This window comes from Schistocerca gregaria, chromosome 2 (assembly GCF_023897955.1).
Source record: "Schistocerca gregaria isolate iqSchGreg1 chromosome 2, iqSchGreg1.2, whole genome shotgun sequence".
Lineage (NCBI taxonomy): Eukaryota > Metazoa > Arthropoda > Insecta > Orthoptera > Acrididae > Schistocerca > Schistocerca gregaria.
In genome coordinates this window covers 206,353,302-206,371,574 of record NC_064921.1, presented here as the reverse complement: position 1 = coordinate 206,371,574, position 18,273 = coordinate 206,353,302, and positions in this window count along the sequence as shown.

Here is an 18,273-nt window from a genome sequence, read left to right as displayed (position 1 = left end):
TCCGACGCTTTCTTCTAGATCATTTATATATATCACACTTCCCTGTGGTACTCGGGAGATTACCTACACATCTGCTGATTTTGTTCCGTTAACAAAGACGTGTTGCGTGCTATCTGCAAGAAAGTCTTGAATACAATCGCAAGTCTCCTCCGATACTCCGTAAGTTCGAATTTTTTTCATTAAACAGCAATGCGGAACGGGGTCAAATGTGTAACACCCCACCATGTGTGCTTTTGGTGTGTGTTCACCCCAGGTAATTGACTAACAGATCAACAGAGAGTGCAAAACTTCCGCAATGTCGGATAACGCAAAGAAAGTAATAAGGCTCTGTGACTCCTGATTGAACTGCAGTGGCAGTGTTGAGAATAATTGATTCAGAATTGATCCATTTTAATTAAAAAGGGGTGGACATTGATGTTATATTCAGCTATTGAACATCAGATGCAAATGTTGAACATAAAATTAATTAAGAAAGCGACTTGGGATTTCAACTACTTGATTGGAAACAGATGCAGTGGATTAGCACAGACTTATTTTAACTCACGACCTTTAATTATCACATTACATGACTCTCCTAACAGGCAGTGGTAATAAATTGCGTTTGTGTGGAGTAAAGCATGATAAATCAAAATTAATTCCTATCGACTGACCCAGGCGTAATGCGAAGTGCGAGAAGATTTCTACAATACACGGCCCGTGAAACCCTCATGGAAACTTTGCCAACGTGATCCAAGAAATTAATCAGTGGCTGGAGCGGGCGCAATATCACCGAATTCAGCGTGGCCGAGCGGCGTCGTTGTGTAGACGTCAGCCGACCTCGTGGTGCTGCAGGGCTATTCACTCCTAGCTATCTTGCTCAGTACGTAGCTGAGCCAAAACTTCGTATCTCCAAGCTCAATCGTTCCCTTTGCTAAGTCTTAAACTGCTGAGATGCTCACTCTTTCTCAGGCAAGCTGAGTCAAGAACGCCACATGTGCACTCTAGGCAAGCTGGGAATGGAAGACCTCTATGAAGACTTCTCACAGTCCGCTCTTCGCCTCAGTTTCCCCTCCAGCAAAATCACTTACACCAGTTGCAGCGCAAGTCACATTAATTATGCATCACTTCCCAATGCCGACAAATGCCTGTTCTAGGAAGTGAACAAATTCCCACAAAATTTCCCTTCCTTTCAACTTCTATTTTGCTCCTCCCAGGCCACCCACAAAGGTTAGCGTCTGCACAAGCACCAAGTTTTCCAGAATTCTGACTCCCAGGAGAGTACTTCAAATTCCTTGGTCCTAAGTTCCCATCGGAGGCCGGAGTATTTCATTCTGTCGCTCTTCACCTGATTTGCTTCAGACTCTGGGGACCGTGAATTCAGCGTGAAGTTGCTACAGTCACAAACACGCATATTTTGACCCCTGTTGACAGCTCCACTGTAGCTTTGCGCGGCTTTCTCGCATGTTTCCCTGAAAACAGGACAACGGACATTTATCAACAGGCATTCTAGTTCTCTGTCTGTTTCCCGGTACACCAGCATGGAGTTGAGGTCAACCACCCACTCACTGTCACACATCTTAAGGCAGCTGGAGGCCATGCACCGTTACTGCTTTCTCAGAGCTTGAGCCGCCCTAAGCTGCTTATTGTCGCTTCCCTTAGCCGCTCCCCCAGTGGAAACGGTCAATTCTGAGTACTTCCCTGGGGTAAACTAGCCTCCAGTAAATCGACGCATTTCCACAAAGTTTTCATGTCGTGTGAATTACTTCAAAACCATCACCCGACATTAATTATTCCAATACATTCATACTATACCCTCTACAAGATGCATTGTGCCTTGTCAGTCATTTTTGTTCAGCCCTACTGTTCGCTCAACTTGAGTTAGGTGATCTTTAATGACTTCATATAAGGGATATAGTTCTTCCCATCTTACAAATGCTTTACTGAAAGCAAGGAATACGGCATCAACCTGAGCACCGTTGTCCACTATGCTGTGGATCTTATAGAGGAACAGCGTGAACTGAGTTTCGCAGGATCTCTGTTTGCGGAATCCATGTTGATTTTTACAGAGGAGCTGTTCATTTTCCAAGAACGTCATAAAACATCTTCCATAATTCTACAACAGATTGACGTTAACAATGTAAGTCTATAATTGTGTGGATCTGTCTTACAGCCTTTCTTAAAAACAGGAATGACCTGCGCTTTTTTCCAGTCGTTAAGGTACCTTTCGTTGCTCAAGCCATCTACGTTAAATTGATGCTAGAAGGGGAGCAATTTCATCCGCATAATCTTTATAAAATCTTACAGGTATCTCATCTGGTCCTGACGCCATTCCACTATTAAGCGACTGTAGCTGTTTTCCAATTCCGCAATCGGTTATCTCAGTATCTGCCATTTCGACGTTCGCACGACGATTGAAAGGAGGGAGAGTGTTTCTATCTTCTGTGGTGAAACAATTTCGAAAGACTGAATTTAGTATTTCTTCCTTCTCTGTGTTATCTTCTGTTTAGCTGCCGTTGTAGTCGCTGAGAAAATGAATAGATGATTTTGATCCACTTACACATTTTACTCAGTTCGGTTTTCAAAATCATTGAATGCTTCTCTGATTGCTCTCCTTACGTTCATTTTCGCTTCATTCAGCTTTTGTTTCTCAGATAGGTTTTTTCTTCTGAGATGAAGTGCTCTTTGTTTACGTAGCGCTTTTCTAAAATGGCTATTAAACCATGGTGGATCTTTCCCATTCCTTAAAACCTCACTCGGAACATACTTGTCTAGGGCATACTGAACAATGCCTTTGAATTTTTTCCGATTGTTCTCCACATCGTCCTCATCACCGAATATTTGATGCTGACTACTGAGGTATTCTGAAACTTGTATCCTGTCACCCTACCTTTCTTAACATTCCTTGTAGGACCGTCGTCGTAGATGCTGCCACAGCCTTATTATGATCACTGATAACTTCCTGTACGTTAACTGATTCGCTAAGTCCAGCTGTGTTTGTTGTCAAGAGGTCTAAGACTTCTCGAGTTGGTTCTCTAACTATCTGTTCAAGGCAATTTTCGGACAATACATCCACAACAATGCCACACGAAACCCTATCTTTGGCACCAGTTTTGATGGCATAACACTCCCAATCTATACCTGGTAAGTTGAAGTCACCACCTATTACAACGGCATGATCAGTAAAATTAATAATGATATTCTGCAAGCTCTGTCCGAAGCGCTCTACAACTACAGATCCTGACCCAGGTGGTCTATGAAAGCACCCTAACAACACTTTTGACAGTTCTTTGATACTCAATATCCCCCAGATTAATTCACATTCGGAGTCCGTGATAACCTCGCTAAATATTATCGAATTTTTTCAGTGCAATAAACACGCCGCCACCATTGGCGACTAACCTATCCTTACTATAAAACTTCCAATCTGAACTTAGGATTTCGTTGTCATTGACGTCTGGTTCCAAACAGGTTTCTGTTCCCAATACTACCTCTGCATTATAACCTTCAGTAAGCGATACTAATTCTGGGACCTTTCCTTGGATGCTCCTGTAGTTTATTAAAATCATACTAATCTTTTCTATCCCTGATCAAGATTCTCTGAGGTCGCTGTGGCTGATTTAACAGGCAAATGGACTTTGTTCCAAAGGGAGGGGTTCTCTAACCTAAAAAATTCCCATGTGCACGCCACACGTACTCCGCTACCCTAGTAGCCGCTTCCTGCGTGTACTGCACGCCTGACCTATTAAAGGGAACGCTACAATTCTGCACCCTACAGCGGAGGTCGAGAAACTCGCATCCGATACCGTCGCAGAGTCGTCGTAGCCTCTGATTTCGACCTTCCACTCTGCTCCAAACCAGGGGACCACGATCAACCCTAGATACGATATTACAAACAGACGGCTTAGCCTGCACCCCGAGTACGTTGCTAGTTGCGTTCACCAAATCAGCCAGCCCCCGAAATTAGCCTTGGATGGCCTCCTCAGGACCCAAGTGACAGAGCGACAGGTGTCTTTCGTGCCGATATGTGCCACTACATGAAGTCAGTTGCACCCAGTGCGCTCGACAGCCGCCGGCAGGGCTCCCTCCACATCACGGATGAGACCTCCCAGCAAACATACCGAATGCACACTGAAATTCTGTCCCGCCTTGCGTGCTATCGCTCGGAGAGGCTCCATCACCCGCCTAACATTAAAGCTCCCAATTACAAGCATACCCACACTCTGTACTTGTACGGACTGGGCGAGCTCTCTAGCGGTTAGGGACTCTGGGATACTAATTTGTGGCAGGTTCTGTATTGGATTCCATTTCATTAAAGTTGTTTAGTTTGGCGCAACGTTTCGTTTGTCTGAGATCGTATTTAATCTTGTGTCATAACAGTCAGATTTATTTTTCGTGTTATCCGTTTGTAATTCTTAGTGGGGAAGTTAGGCATTTCTTGCCCTTTTCCCTTGCGAACCTGTACATATATTTCCTATGACATTATTTTGGAAAGAAAAACGCTACGAACTTATGTACCATCGCAATACGTAAAAATACTTTTCACGAAATGGGGACCACAAACAATTATTACACTTGCAAAAACAGTAGTAAAACAAGCGAAATACAGCGCGAAGCAAGCTGTCTAGAGTAGTATCATTTACAGTGGTACGTCTATCTGTGAGGTGTCACCTGCTGAAACGTCCCCTTAGAAAAATTAATGAATTACTGTGCTGATAAACTTCTTACATTCTTTGATTTTCAAACAGCTGAGCAAAACTGAATGTACTCAGACATTACTCTCTTTACCTATTCTGATCAACTCTAAACACACACAATATTTTTAGCGCAAAGCAATCGGACTTTTAACAATCCCTACAAAAGAATGGCCCTGACTAACATTAACCTGTACCTTTCACAAATCACCTACCTCACAAAATCTTCGTTACTCGAACTACTGCAATACAGCGAGCGCCACTACTGCCATCTAAATAAAAGTTTCCAACTACTGAAGGCACTACCTACTGATACGCATAGTTAGCAAATGAAAGATTTTGATAGCGAACAAAAAATGTATTTACCTTAATAGTGTGCAAAAGTCATAATACATAGATCAGTTCATGACATCGATTCTTACATATGTACTGTTTCTGATGGACACACGTCCAGATCATCCGCTCTCAAAAATCCGCCATCTCACTTCCCCACATCCACCACTGCTGGCGGCTCACCTCCAACTGCGCAACGCTACGTGCTGTTCACATCCAGCTGCCCAACACTACAATAGCGCACAACAATGCAAAGCAGCCACAGACTGCACACAGCACAGCCAGTGATTTTCATACAGAGCGCTACGTGGCGTTACCAATAAAAAAACCTGAACAGTCTACTTACACTGTTATCTCAGTCTGTAATTTGAGGACAGGAATAGGTAACTGGTGCAGGTCAGTGGCCTATTACGACACTGCACTTTCCACCTGAAGAGTTGTTGGCAAGACTGCACATTGCTTTGCAGAAATAATCGAAGGTGTCGATCTTGAGACGGCTAACTGCTACTACTACTTCTGCTGCTGCTGTTGCTGCTGCTGTTGCTGCAACCTCACATTTGGGAAAACGTCTTTCATTACGGCAGTCAGACTCGTTGACCACTCACTTATGGAGGCAGAAGTGTATGGAACGTAGCTTTAAGTGAGTGGTCGCTAACAAAGGGTTCCCAACTTTGGAACACATCTGGCAGAATGACGCAGAAGAAGGAGGCGACATAACGATAATTTGCTCTCATCCTGCACCATCAAGGTTGGCTCTGCACAATGAGTACAGAAACTCATTCGATAGCTATTAATTTCGATATTACTGCTTGTGGACGAAACAGGCATATGTAGAGGGCTATCATTGGCACTGCTGTGACTAATGATCCGAGCGCGGGGGGCGTGTGTCCACATTTAGAGCAGAGTGGGGGGTCTGTGTGTGGACAGCGCTGTGTGCTCAGTGTCAGCGACACGCGCCTCCTGATGGAACGCTTGTCAGCTCCAGTTCACAGACAAAGACCCGATGTGGTCGCCAGCAAGGGCCGCCCGTGGGCATCGCGTAGCGGCATTACATCGCATAAACTGGCGTTTACTCGTGTAGACAACCGCTATGTCTCGTTATGAAATGAAGAGTGATGAAGTCAGTCATAGACAGATTAGACAGCGAGACCTCATCTCAGTTCAGCAGGCGGGAGGCATTAGTAAAGGGTTTTCTTTACACAAATATCTGGAGACCAAATACGGTATATCGAAGTATACTAACAACGGAACCTCCCCATCGCACCCCCCTCGGATTTAGTTATCAGTTGGCACAGTGGATAGGCCTTGAAAAACTGAACACAGATCAATCGAGAAAACAGGAAGAAGTTGTGTGGAACTATGAAAAAAATAAGCAAAATATAAAAACTAAGTAGTCCATCTGCAAGATATGCAACAACAAGGACAATCTACGTCCAGGAACGCCGTGGTCCCGTGGTTAGCGTGAGGAACTGCGAAACGAGAGGTACTTGGTTCAAGTCTTCCCGTGAGTCAAAGATTTATTTTCGCAAAGTTATGATCTGTTGGAGAAAGCTTTTGACAATGTTGACTGGAATTCTCTCTTTCAAATTCTAAAGGTGGCAGGGGTAAAATACAGGGAGCGAAAGGTTATTTACAATTTGTGCAGAAACCAGATGGCAGTTATAAGAGTCGAGGGACATGAAAGGGATGCAGTGGTTGGGAAGGGAGTAAGACAGGGTTGTAGCCTCTCCCCGATGTTATTCAATCTGTATATTGAGCAAGCAGTAAACGAAACAAAGGAAAAATTCGGAGAAGAAATAAAAACTTTGAGGTTCGCCGATGACATTGTAATTCTGTCAGAGACAGCAAAGGACTTGGAAGAGCAGTTGAACAGAATGGACAGTGTCTTGAAAGGAGGATACAAGATGAACATCAACAAAAGCATAACGAGGGTAATGGAACGTAGTCAAATTAAGTCGGGTGATGCTGAGGGAATTAGATTAGGAAATGAGACACTTAAAGTAGTAAAGGAGTTTTGCTATTTGGGGAGCAAAATAACTGATGATGGTCGAAGTAGAGAGGATATAAAATGTAGACTGGCAATGGCAAGGAAAGCGTTTCTGAAGAAGAGAAATTTCTTAACATTGAGTATAGATTTAAGTGTCAGGAAGTCATTTCTGAAAGTATTTGTATGAAGTGTAGCCATGTATGGAAGTGAAACATGGACGATAAATAGTTTGTACAAGAAGAGAATAGAAGCTTTCGAAATGTGGTGCTACAGAAGAATGCTGAAGATTAGATGAGTATATCACATAGCTAATGAGGAAGTATTGAATAGGATTGGGGACAAGACAACTTTGTGGTACAACTTGACCAGAAGAAGGGATCGGTTAGTAGGACATGTTCTGAGGCATCAAGGGATCACCAATGTAGTATTGGAGGGCAGCGTGGAGGGTAAAAATCGTAGAGGGAGACCAAGAGATGAATACACTAAGCAGATTCAGAAGGATGTAGGTTGCAGTAGGTACTGGGAGATGAAGAAGCTTGCACAGGATAGAGTAGCATGGAGAGGTGCATCAAACCAGTCTCAGGACTGAAGACCACAACAACAACAATATGATCTGTCCGTTCGTTCACTGTAATAAGTTTAGTGTCCGTGTTTTGCGACCGCACCTCAAAAGCGTGCGATTAGTAGACGGAAGGACGTGCCTCTCCAATGGGAACCGAAAACATTTGATCGCAAGGTCATAGGTCAACAGATTCCTCCACAGGAAAACACGTCTGATATATTCTATACGACACTGGTGACGGCGTGTGCGTCACATGACAAGAATATTTTGTCGACCCACCTAACTTGTACACTTGGCGAATGGGTAAAAAAATTCTTCAACCTTGCCCGATTTAGGTTTTCTTGTGGATGTGACAATCACTCCCAAAAAAGTGATAAACATAAGAGTTTGTCACATAAAGTGCAACAAATGAATGCAACAGTTTATTTTGGAGAGCGAAGTTGGTTATATGAAAAATTAAAATTATCACTCGAGGAAAGATTTAAACTAAGGACTTCTCACTCCACAGCTGCTCACGCTAACCACGGGACCACGCGCTCCTGAGCTCACGTTATTCTTGATATTGCCTATCTTCCGCGTGGACAACTCAGTTTGTATATTTTGCTTACTTTTTTTCACAGTTCCACACAACTTCTTCCTGTTTTCTCGATTGATCTGTGTTCAGTTTTCAAGGCCTATCCACTGTGCCAACTTATAACTAAATCTGAGGGGGGTAAGTAAACGTAATGATGACCTCCGTCTCAAGTCTTCATAGGAATTTAAAATTTCAGAAAACTATCTCTAAGTGGAGCACAGCTATCGGTATAAAATGCTAAAAAATCAAATAAAAGCAGTCTCGAACCCCTTTTCAGATTTTTTTATCTCTTGGCAATCAGTTTCGGCCTTTCCTCGGACCATATCCAGGCTTTGTCTGCAAACTTCGCTAAAAAAGTGGCTCATGTCTCGCCGACCTGAAACAGCTCCGCATATAAGATAAATTTCGACTAAATCAGCGATGACAAGTGGACACTGTCCCCTTGGTAACGCCGTGCGATGTGCAAGACAAATCACGTGACGTATTGCACCATATGAATCTACAGAAATGTTCGGTGGTGAGGTGTTTTCCAGAAGGTGGCCGGTTTTTCCTAACACCGCTGCCAAAAGAAACTGAGAAGCTTTGCAGGAAGCAAGTCTACGAATATGAACAGAAGATGGCCAATTGAAGTACCTACACTACTGGCCATTAAAATTGCTACACCACGAAGATGACGTGCTACAGACGCGAAATTTAAGCGACAGGAAGAAGATGCTGTGATATGCAAATGTTTAGCTTTTGAGAGCATTCACACAAGGTTGGCGCCGGTGGCGACACCTACAACGTGCTGACATGAGGAAAGTTTCCATCAGATTTCTCATACACAAACAGCAGTTGACCGACGTTGCCTGGTGAAACGTTGTTGTGATGCCTCGTGTAAGGAGGAGAAATGCGTACCGTCCCGTTTCCGACTTTGATAAAGGCCAGATTGTAGCCTATCGCTATTGCGGTTTATCGTATCGCGTCATTGCTGCTCCCGTTGGTCGAGATCCAATGACTGTTAGCAGAATATGGAATCAGTGGCTTCAGGAGGGTAATACGGAACGCCGTGCTGGATCCCAACAACGTCGTATCACTAAGCAGTCGAGATGACAGGCATCTTATCCACATGCCTGTAACGCATCGTGCAGCCACGTCTCGATGGGGACGTTTGCAAGACAACAACCATCTGCACGAACAGTTCGACGACGTTTGCAGCAGCTTAGTCTATCAGCTCGGAGACCATTTGGTTTTCCGTGATTTCCCTAAATCTCTCCAGGCAAATGCCGGGATGCTTCCTTTGAAAGGGCAGAGCCGACTTCCTTCCCCATCCTTCCCTAATCCGATGAGACCGATGACCTCGCTGTTTCGTCTCTTCCCCCAAACAACCCAACCCGTATCATTCGGCGTGATGGTATGGGTTGCCATTGGTTACACGTCTGTGTCACCTCTTGTTCGCACTGACGGCACTTTGAACAGTGGACGTTACATTTCAGATGTGGCTCTACCCTTCATTCGATCCCTGCAAAGCCCTACATTTCAGCAGGATAATGCACGACCGCATGTTGCAGGTCCTGCACGGGCCTTTCTGCATACAGGAAATGTTCGAGTGCTCCCCTTGCCACCACATTTTCCAGATCCCTCACCAAGTGAAAACGTGTGGTCAATGGTGGTCGAGCAACTGGCCCATCACAATACGTCGGTCACTACTCTTGATGAACTGTGGTATCGTGTTGAAGCTGCATGGGCCAAATTGCGTGAAAATGTAATCACATGTCAGTTCTAGCATAATATATTTGTCCAATGAATAGGCGTTTATACTCTGCATTTCTTCTTGGTGTAGCAATTTTAATGGCCAGTAGTGTACATATTGCGCTGGAGGCCGGTTATCCATCTTGTTCAACCTCTACGTTAATTACTTTCCAGCAACACAAAATACGACGTTAGCCATCTACGTTGATGAGACAATCATTCTTGCGCAAGACTGGAAACCGTCGAACGTAAATTTACGAATACAGAAGGCACGCAGGACTGCCGAGGTTTTATTGGGACGATGGTGTGTTAAAGTAACCCCCGACAAGTGCGAAGCAATTCTGGTCACATGCAGACCGAAGCTACTGAGCCAACATCAACACTGTAGACCGGTTACACTACATGCACGCCCAATACGTTTCCGAGAGGAAGTCAGGTACCTCGGTATGTGGCTGGACTGGAAACTTACATGGGGGGACCTCATAGAATACGATGCCAACAGCACGCACGTGAGGCTCAAAAAACTCTACCCAGTGTTCAACATGGAATGTATACTAAATAGAAGACGCTGATTAGACCTCTGTTGACGTACGCAGCTGCCGTCTGGGGATACGAAGCTCCTACACGCCTGCGCCGCCTGCAGATCATGCAGAACCGAGAGCTAGCTAGCGTCGTTAGCAACGCTCCACGCTACACCCTCACCGTGGATCTTCACAATGAATACCGCCTTGAAACCCTCAAGGAAGTATTCAAAAAACACGCCACACGACTATACAGGAACTCGAGACACTCGAACAATCCTTTCAGCCTTTCTCTCGGAAACTATGATCACAACCATAGGTGGAAGCATAAGCGACAAAAGAAACTGCTAGCTGTGGCATAACTACCTATGGCGAGTTAGCAAATACTCACAAGCAACAACATCGGCGAGCACCTCCACATCAGCAACATTGACTGGAGACGCCAGCTGCCGCAGCATGGAAGCCGACAAGCTCGCAAACCAACGGCACAAACACACCGCTAAAGCTATCCTACACTGTGAATCCGATATATGACTTCTCGGACACTAAACTATGATGAAATCAACTGTTACAGACATGCTGATGCTGACCGAGAAGCCAACACCGGCACACAGCTGCAGCCGCCGAGTAACACCGCTCCACAACGTCAAAGGTATTACATGGCCTGTAGCACGCAGCAAGAAAACCGCTACTGCTGTTACAACCCTACCCAGCTATCGCAGAGTTTTTTCTTCCCTTGGTTCTTGCCTTGACACTTTTTTTCTCCGCACGACAAACCGCTACCCTTCGTTCAACATTTGACCCACTCCATCTCCAGATGAGCTCGTATTAAAAGTTAATCATAACCAGAAGTACGCAAACATATCAATATCCCATCCTAGTGAAAACTGACTAGTATGCAGAAATGGCAGTAGACCTTTTGTGTTGGCCATCATACCGGTGCGGGCGTGGAGGGGTCCACCTCCACCCTACGAAAAAAAAAAGTCTTGATGTTAAAACAATTTCGTGGAGGTGTTTTGGTAGTTCTGTCGGCCGGCAGTGCTCGCAAGAATACTACGTGATTCGTGGGCGCTATGTGGAGGAGTTAAAGTTACAGAATATTACGGGTACGAAGTAAACGATTCTCAGTAATAAGTAATGTTGTTTTGCTGTATTTTGTAAAGCAGGGAGTGATTTAATGAGTGTTATGTGAACAGAGATGTCATATTAGGATCCGGAGACATGAGACAGCCGGAGGTGTTGTTTGATAATAACCAGGCGGACGTGGCGAAGTCCTGTTTTGAACATGACTGTCTCTCAGCGAGTGTAAAATAAGTTTCAACATAGGAATCACACAACCAAGCGCTTGCAAATAACGGTTTGCTACACTGACCTAAGTTTAACCACCTCCACGGACGTCTTCCATCACAATGAAATTTTAAGAAATTGTGAAATTACTTCACGAGCAGGTAATGGTCAAAGCTTACAGCAGATATGCTTAAGTTCAAAACTAAAATCACACCCATTCCAGCCTTTGGCACATATGACTTGCTAGGAACAACATCCTAGTAACGTACACCTGACAAAGGCTGGAACGTGTTCAGTTTTAAATTTTGACTTGAGCATATGCGCTCTAAACTTTGACTTCCTTCTCGAAATGTAATTTTACAGTTTCTTAAAATTTAGTTCTGATGAACACACCCGCAGAGGTATCGACACCTTGGTCAATGTATCAAATAATTATTTGCAACTGGTTAGCTGTGTGATTCCTGTGCTGAGACAATAAACTTCGTTTGTTCCTGTGAAAACTTGTATTTTTTGCGTGTGTGTCCTTCGTCCTTTTAGACTGTCATCCACGTTTGTTTATGGAAGTATTCAAAATGGGTCAAATGGCTCTGAACACTATGGGATTCAACTTCTGAGGTCATTAGTCCCCTAGAACTTAGAACTAGTTAAACCTAACTAACCTAAGGACATCACACACATCCAAGCCCGAGGCAGGATTCGAACCTGCGACCGTAGCGGTCTCGCGGTTCCAGACTGCAGCGCCTAGAACCGCACGGCCACTTCGGCCGGCCGAAGTGTACTATAACGCGATTGTACACAGGCAGTGACTGTTTTCGGTGCTTGTTTTTCAATCCAGTGTTTAGGTATGAGTATCTTTTCAACGTAGTGGGATTGCTACAGGACACTGATTAGAGCTATTGAAGAAGTGAGTATATTACCCCTATCTCGCGGGTAAAATCGAGCTCGACGACCCTTATTTAGCATGATGGTATGTGTGTAGCAGTGAATAGAAATAATCAGGATGCGCCATCAGAGGTTTCGAATTTAACTGAGGTCGATGGTTTACATCTCGTGATCGAGAGGTATTTCTTGCCATATCCTTACTCGGACGGAGCTTGTCTGTTTCTTGTCCAGCCATCCAGGGGATTTTCCATGGTTTCCTTAATTCAATTAAAGAATCCGCCACCGCGGTAGTTTTGAAAATAATAAGATCGCGTTCTTTGCCCATCATTGTTGAGCTAGGACTCCATCTCTAATGGTCTAGTATTCGATGGAACGCTAAACCTTAATAACCGTCCTACCCTTCAGTCTCTAGGAAGGAGTATCATACAGAATGGCCGAAATAAGGAAGATTCCAGCAGCATAGGTTTGTTCAATAAGAAATTCAAATTTACATAAGTCAAGATCACGAATAAAATAATGTATGGAAAAGAAGTGGAGAAAAGAATCAACATAAAACTGAAATCTCATCCTACAGATGGATCTAAAAAATAACAAAACAAACGATTTACGAAAAAAGACAATGTTGATAGACTAGAAGAAGAAGGAAATCTATGGAACACCCCTGCCAAGAAAGCGATACATTTGCTATGGCATCTGGCAGGAATAAGCAAGTTGTTTCTCGAAGGAGCAGTAGCAATAGAAGTGTTGGGACATAGGTAGGTTAGAACATCTAAGACAATATATCAAGAATTTTTGGTGTCGACGGATAAAAAATTATGTACTGCTCACTAAAATGTGGAGAATTGCATAAAAACGTTGCAGAACTGTTAACATCAACGAAAATGGTGTGGGAGCACTGCGCCATATCCATCCAATATAAAAGATTCCACAGATTTATTCGTCTGTGTAATGTTTCATATGATGATCGAAATAATAAGAAGAACAGGGATAAAAAAAACAGAAACAGGCAGTTAATCTACAATGATGCCATTCATCAAAGGGAAGAAGTTGTTGTTGAGAGTGGCAAAAGATAAAATCCTAGTACAGTATTTTTGTATTTCAGCAGACCAGAGAAGTAGCGAAGTAATGACAGAAAATTTCCAACACGAAAAAAAAAAAAATGAAACAGAAACGCGTATCAAAAACACAATGTGCCTTCGATGTAGCCAAAAATGACGAAAACTTAAAACAAAAACTATCGAATAGAACAAACCGGCCACTGATAACTTTTGGGCTACTAATTATAAAATTAAATTTCTGAAGAATTATGGTTTTTTTTAAAGAAAAGAGATTTATTGATATCAAATGCCAACATCAAATCGGAAAAGATGTTTCCGGAGAATCACTATGTCTTCGTCACTGCATAACTCGAATTTTGAATATGAACTGTGGGGAAGCTAGATAAGATACGCGAATTTTTTCGTATGCTGTGCTACGAGAGAACGCTGCAAACTAATAAGACTAGTAGGCACGAAACAAACAGGACTGAACAGAAAACAAGTGGAAAAATATGTAAGTAAAGCCACAGTAATGGCTCTGAGCACTATGGGACTTAACATCTATGGTCATTAGTCCCCTAGAACTTAGAACTACTTAAACCTAACAAACCTAAGGACAACACACAACACCCAGCCATCACGAGGCAGAGAAAATCCCTGATCCCGCCGGGAATCGAACCCGGGCGTGAGAAGCGAGAACGCTACCGCACGACCACGAGATGCGAAAACCACAGTCGAAGAAGCATCACTGCAGGGAACGGTTTTGGGTTGGCTGTAGTCGGGACTGGACATTGTACAAGCATGAACTCAGTTTTAAATGAACTTATTAAACATAAAATACTATTCTTGAAAAGAGATAAAAGATAACAGAGCTTAATTTATAGCCCAATAAGGTTTTTGAAAGCAGGCCTCGAGAAGAGAATAACAACATAAAATCCCCTAGCACAATGAAAACAAAATCCAAAGAGAGTTGGCCCCAGCAGAGAGAATCAGGTCAACAACAATAATAGTTTACAAAATACGGTCCCCTGATCACAGGCAGAAAAATGACAGTAAAATTAACTTCTGTTTAACTGCAGGATAGCAAACTGGAAACCAACCGATTTAGTTACAGCTAATAGCAAAAGCACTCTAAACACGGATCTACAACCACTCCCATTACCAACTTCTACTTGCCATCTATACGACTACCTACGTAAATTTGTCGGCACAATTTTCTGTAGTATGTGACATACAAAACAGATCACTCTTAACTGTGCAAAATATCATGAAAACCAGACATGTTCAAAGTCTAACAATAACACGATCACCTTCTTTAGAACGGCACCTCCCAAATCAATCACTCACGACTTATATTCGTAAATAACAAAACCAGAATGGCTCCCGTATTTAAAGAAAACATCCGCATGCTTGGCATGCCACCAAACAATAGCCATAACACGTCGCACTGTTCGCTTGGACCTTCCGTGTGTGATATTAATGATCGTCCAATCCCCCTTTCCTGTACGCTATGTTTCATCAATCGGCTGACCAAAATACTAACAAGCACTCCGTCTTCAGGCCACAAGTGGTCCATCGGGACCAACCGACCGCCGTATCATCCTCAGCTGAGGATACGGATAGGAGGGTCATGTGGTCAGCACTCCGCTCTCCCGGTCGTTATGATGGTTTTCTGTGACCGGAGACGTTGCTATTCGGCCCAATAGCTCCTCAATTGGCATCACGAGGCTGAGTGCACCCCGAAAAATGGCAACAGCGCATGGCGGCCCGGACGGTCACCCATCCCAGTGCCGGCCACGCCCAACGTCGCTTAACTTTGGTGATCTGACGGGAACCGGTGTAGCCACTGCGGCAATGCCGTTGCCCCAAAATACTAATGCCAGCAACTAAAACAACCAAAAGTGTTCCTTTTGTAACCTGAAAATCTCTGCCTACGACTCCAATGGAATCGCCGTCCTCTAGACTGGGAAAGAACGCCAACCACCTCACTGAGTTTCCGTAGTTCCATCTCGTACAAATGCTGACAGTTGTCGTTAGAGATGTGGAGAGGCCACATCTACAGAGAAGTTTCATAAATCTAAGGTAGCCGATTGAAAGTTGTGATTTCTATAACAGCAGGGACGTTTAGATGACATGTGTAGCTACATGTATAGGAGCCAGTGAGGCACCGAAACTGGTGGTCAAATAAGAAAGCTCATAAAATTGCGGCTGTCGCTAGTTATTTTCTTCAAGTTGTTTGTGTCCACACAGCTGCCACACTCCATGCTGACAGTTAGTGAGGTTACGTAGACATCTCCTTGCATACCAGCTTGGAGAAGAATTCCCATTCTAGGCTCTTCACCAACACATGGCTTCCAGCTGGTCCATAGCCAAATATCGGACTGCGTGGATGGCCCTGCCTATGGTACACACGGTATCAGGAACAGCCACACGGAATTTCCGCCACATGTCTAGAGAAAGTTTCGTTGTGGAAACTATTAAATGCATCTCGAATGGAAATCCGCACCAAATTTCGAGCCTCAGTGTAATTTCGCCAGTCTTGGAGATTTTGCGTTCGTCTAAATTATACTTCCCTTTTTCGGTGTTCCTGTAGCAGCTTTCTGTCGTGTTTTTTGTACCATGGGGGATCAGTTCCGTCTCTTATTAATTTATTTTGTATGAATCTTTCGAGTGCTGCTGTACTGTTTCTTTGAACTTAAACCACATATGATCTTCAGTTACATAGTTTGAAGGATTGGAGATTGTCGCTTAGAAAGACGTCAACCGAATTTTTATTTGCTTTTATAAATAGATATGTTTCGCGTTTAGTTTTGGTGAATTTCTTTGTTACGGAATTGAGCCTGGCTACGACTGTGTGTTCATTAATCCCTGTATATCGTGATGCTCAGGATTATTCGTTGATGCTCAGGATTATTCGTGGCTAATAGGTCAAGTGTGTTTTCGTAACCATTTACAATCTGAATGGCCTCGTGAACTAATTCTTCAAAATAATTTTAAGAAAAGCGTTTAGAACAATTACGGAAGTTGTTTTCTATCTACAATAGGGTCTGAAAATGTACTTTTGCCAACATACGGAAGGTAGATTGAAGTCACTGCCAACGATGATTGTATGAGTAGGGTACCTATTTGTGATGAGACTCAAGTTGTCTTTGAACTGTTCAGCAACTGTTTCATCTGAGACCGGGGGTCAGTAAAAGGAGCCAGTTACTAATTTATTCCGGTTGTGGAATATAACCTCTGACCATACTAAGTCATAGAAACTACCTGCTTCAATGTCGCTTGTGAGCTGGAACACACATTTCTTCTTGCTTTTGTTATAGTGCAGATCATTACAATTACGGCTTTTCCCTCCAAAACCTAGGATGATTCATCTGTGACCCAGTAAACACGAGAGCTAAACAATGTAGAACGTATTTTCAGTCATGTGAACGTATTTTCAGTTAAGTTTTGAACATTGTCCAACTACACTTTATTAACTAATGTTCCGCCGCAAGGGATATAGCATTTTAGAGAGTAAATTAATATGGAGTATGTCGTTCTTCCTTTCAAACATTCACATACTCATTTCTTCTTTCCTTGTTACCTTTTGGTCATGCAGTTGTAGTAATTAAAGTAGGCACAAATGCAGTGATCAAAAAGAAATGATTAGCGTACATTCGCATTCTCTTTACATCGTTCCTTTCTTGTTGCTCCCATGGCGATGGACTGTTTCTATCGCAATCAGTGAGCGTGAAAGGAAGCTACCGTACAGACAGATGAATCTATACTTATACTTGGCAGAATTGATTACATACTGACATAATCATCGGTATTGCTTTCGTTTCACAAAAGTTATAAATATTTCGATTTCGGAAAAGAAGCTCTGTATTTGGCCAAGATGTAGAAGAAGAAGGTCCCTTACGTACTGGTTGTATCGAGTAAGATGTGGAGACGGCGGCTTGAAAGCGGACAGAAGTAGTACGAGGAAGGGCGTTCCTTACCTGATGGATCGCTACCTGGCGAAGGGGCAAGTGTGGCAAATGTCCGGCATGGCACATGTCCGGCTTTCAACTGGGCAGGGCAGGGAACAAAACGTGCCGCGAATTACGATTTGTGACGAGTCTAATATTGACATTTTTTACAAAAAATCCTGTCACTTAATATACTGTAAACTGAATTTCAAGGATTAGTCATAACGTGGTTGGTAAATCACTGCTTTACACATTATCAAAATAAAAAGTTCAATATAATAAATACCCCTACATGAAACATTTTTGTTAGCACATATTTCCCTGTAAAGTTCATCATTCTTTTCATCCAGAAAGTACTTCATTGATAACAAATTGAGAACTCTCTTCTCCCCATGGCTGCAAATTATGAAGACAGACGATGGCCTTGAATGACTGATGACTTTGAAAACACTTTATTCTTTAAACATATCAAGCTGACTGAACGACTGATTCATTTTAATCCCTGTAAACCTTATCATGAAATTTTAATCCAGGTGACAGTGCTTAGTGTAAGCACACTCAAACGTTTATCAGCTTCAGCAGCAAAGTCTTCACGTTTCATTGTAATTACTTCATAGAACTGATGACTTTACCATTGCGAATAATTTCAACTACTTCTTCGGATAACCGTAGTCTTACAGTTCTTCTTTCTCTTTTCAATTATGCCAAATTCCCTGTCGCGGGGCGCGTAGGAATATCC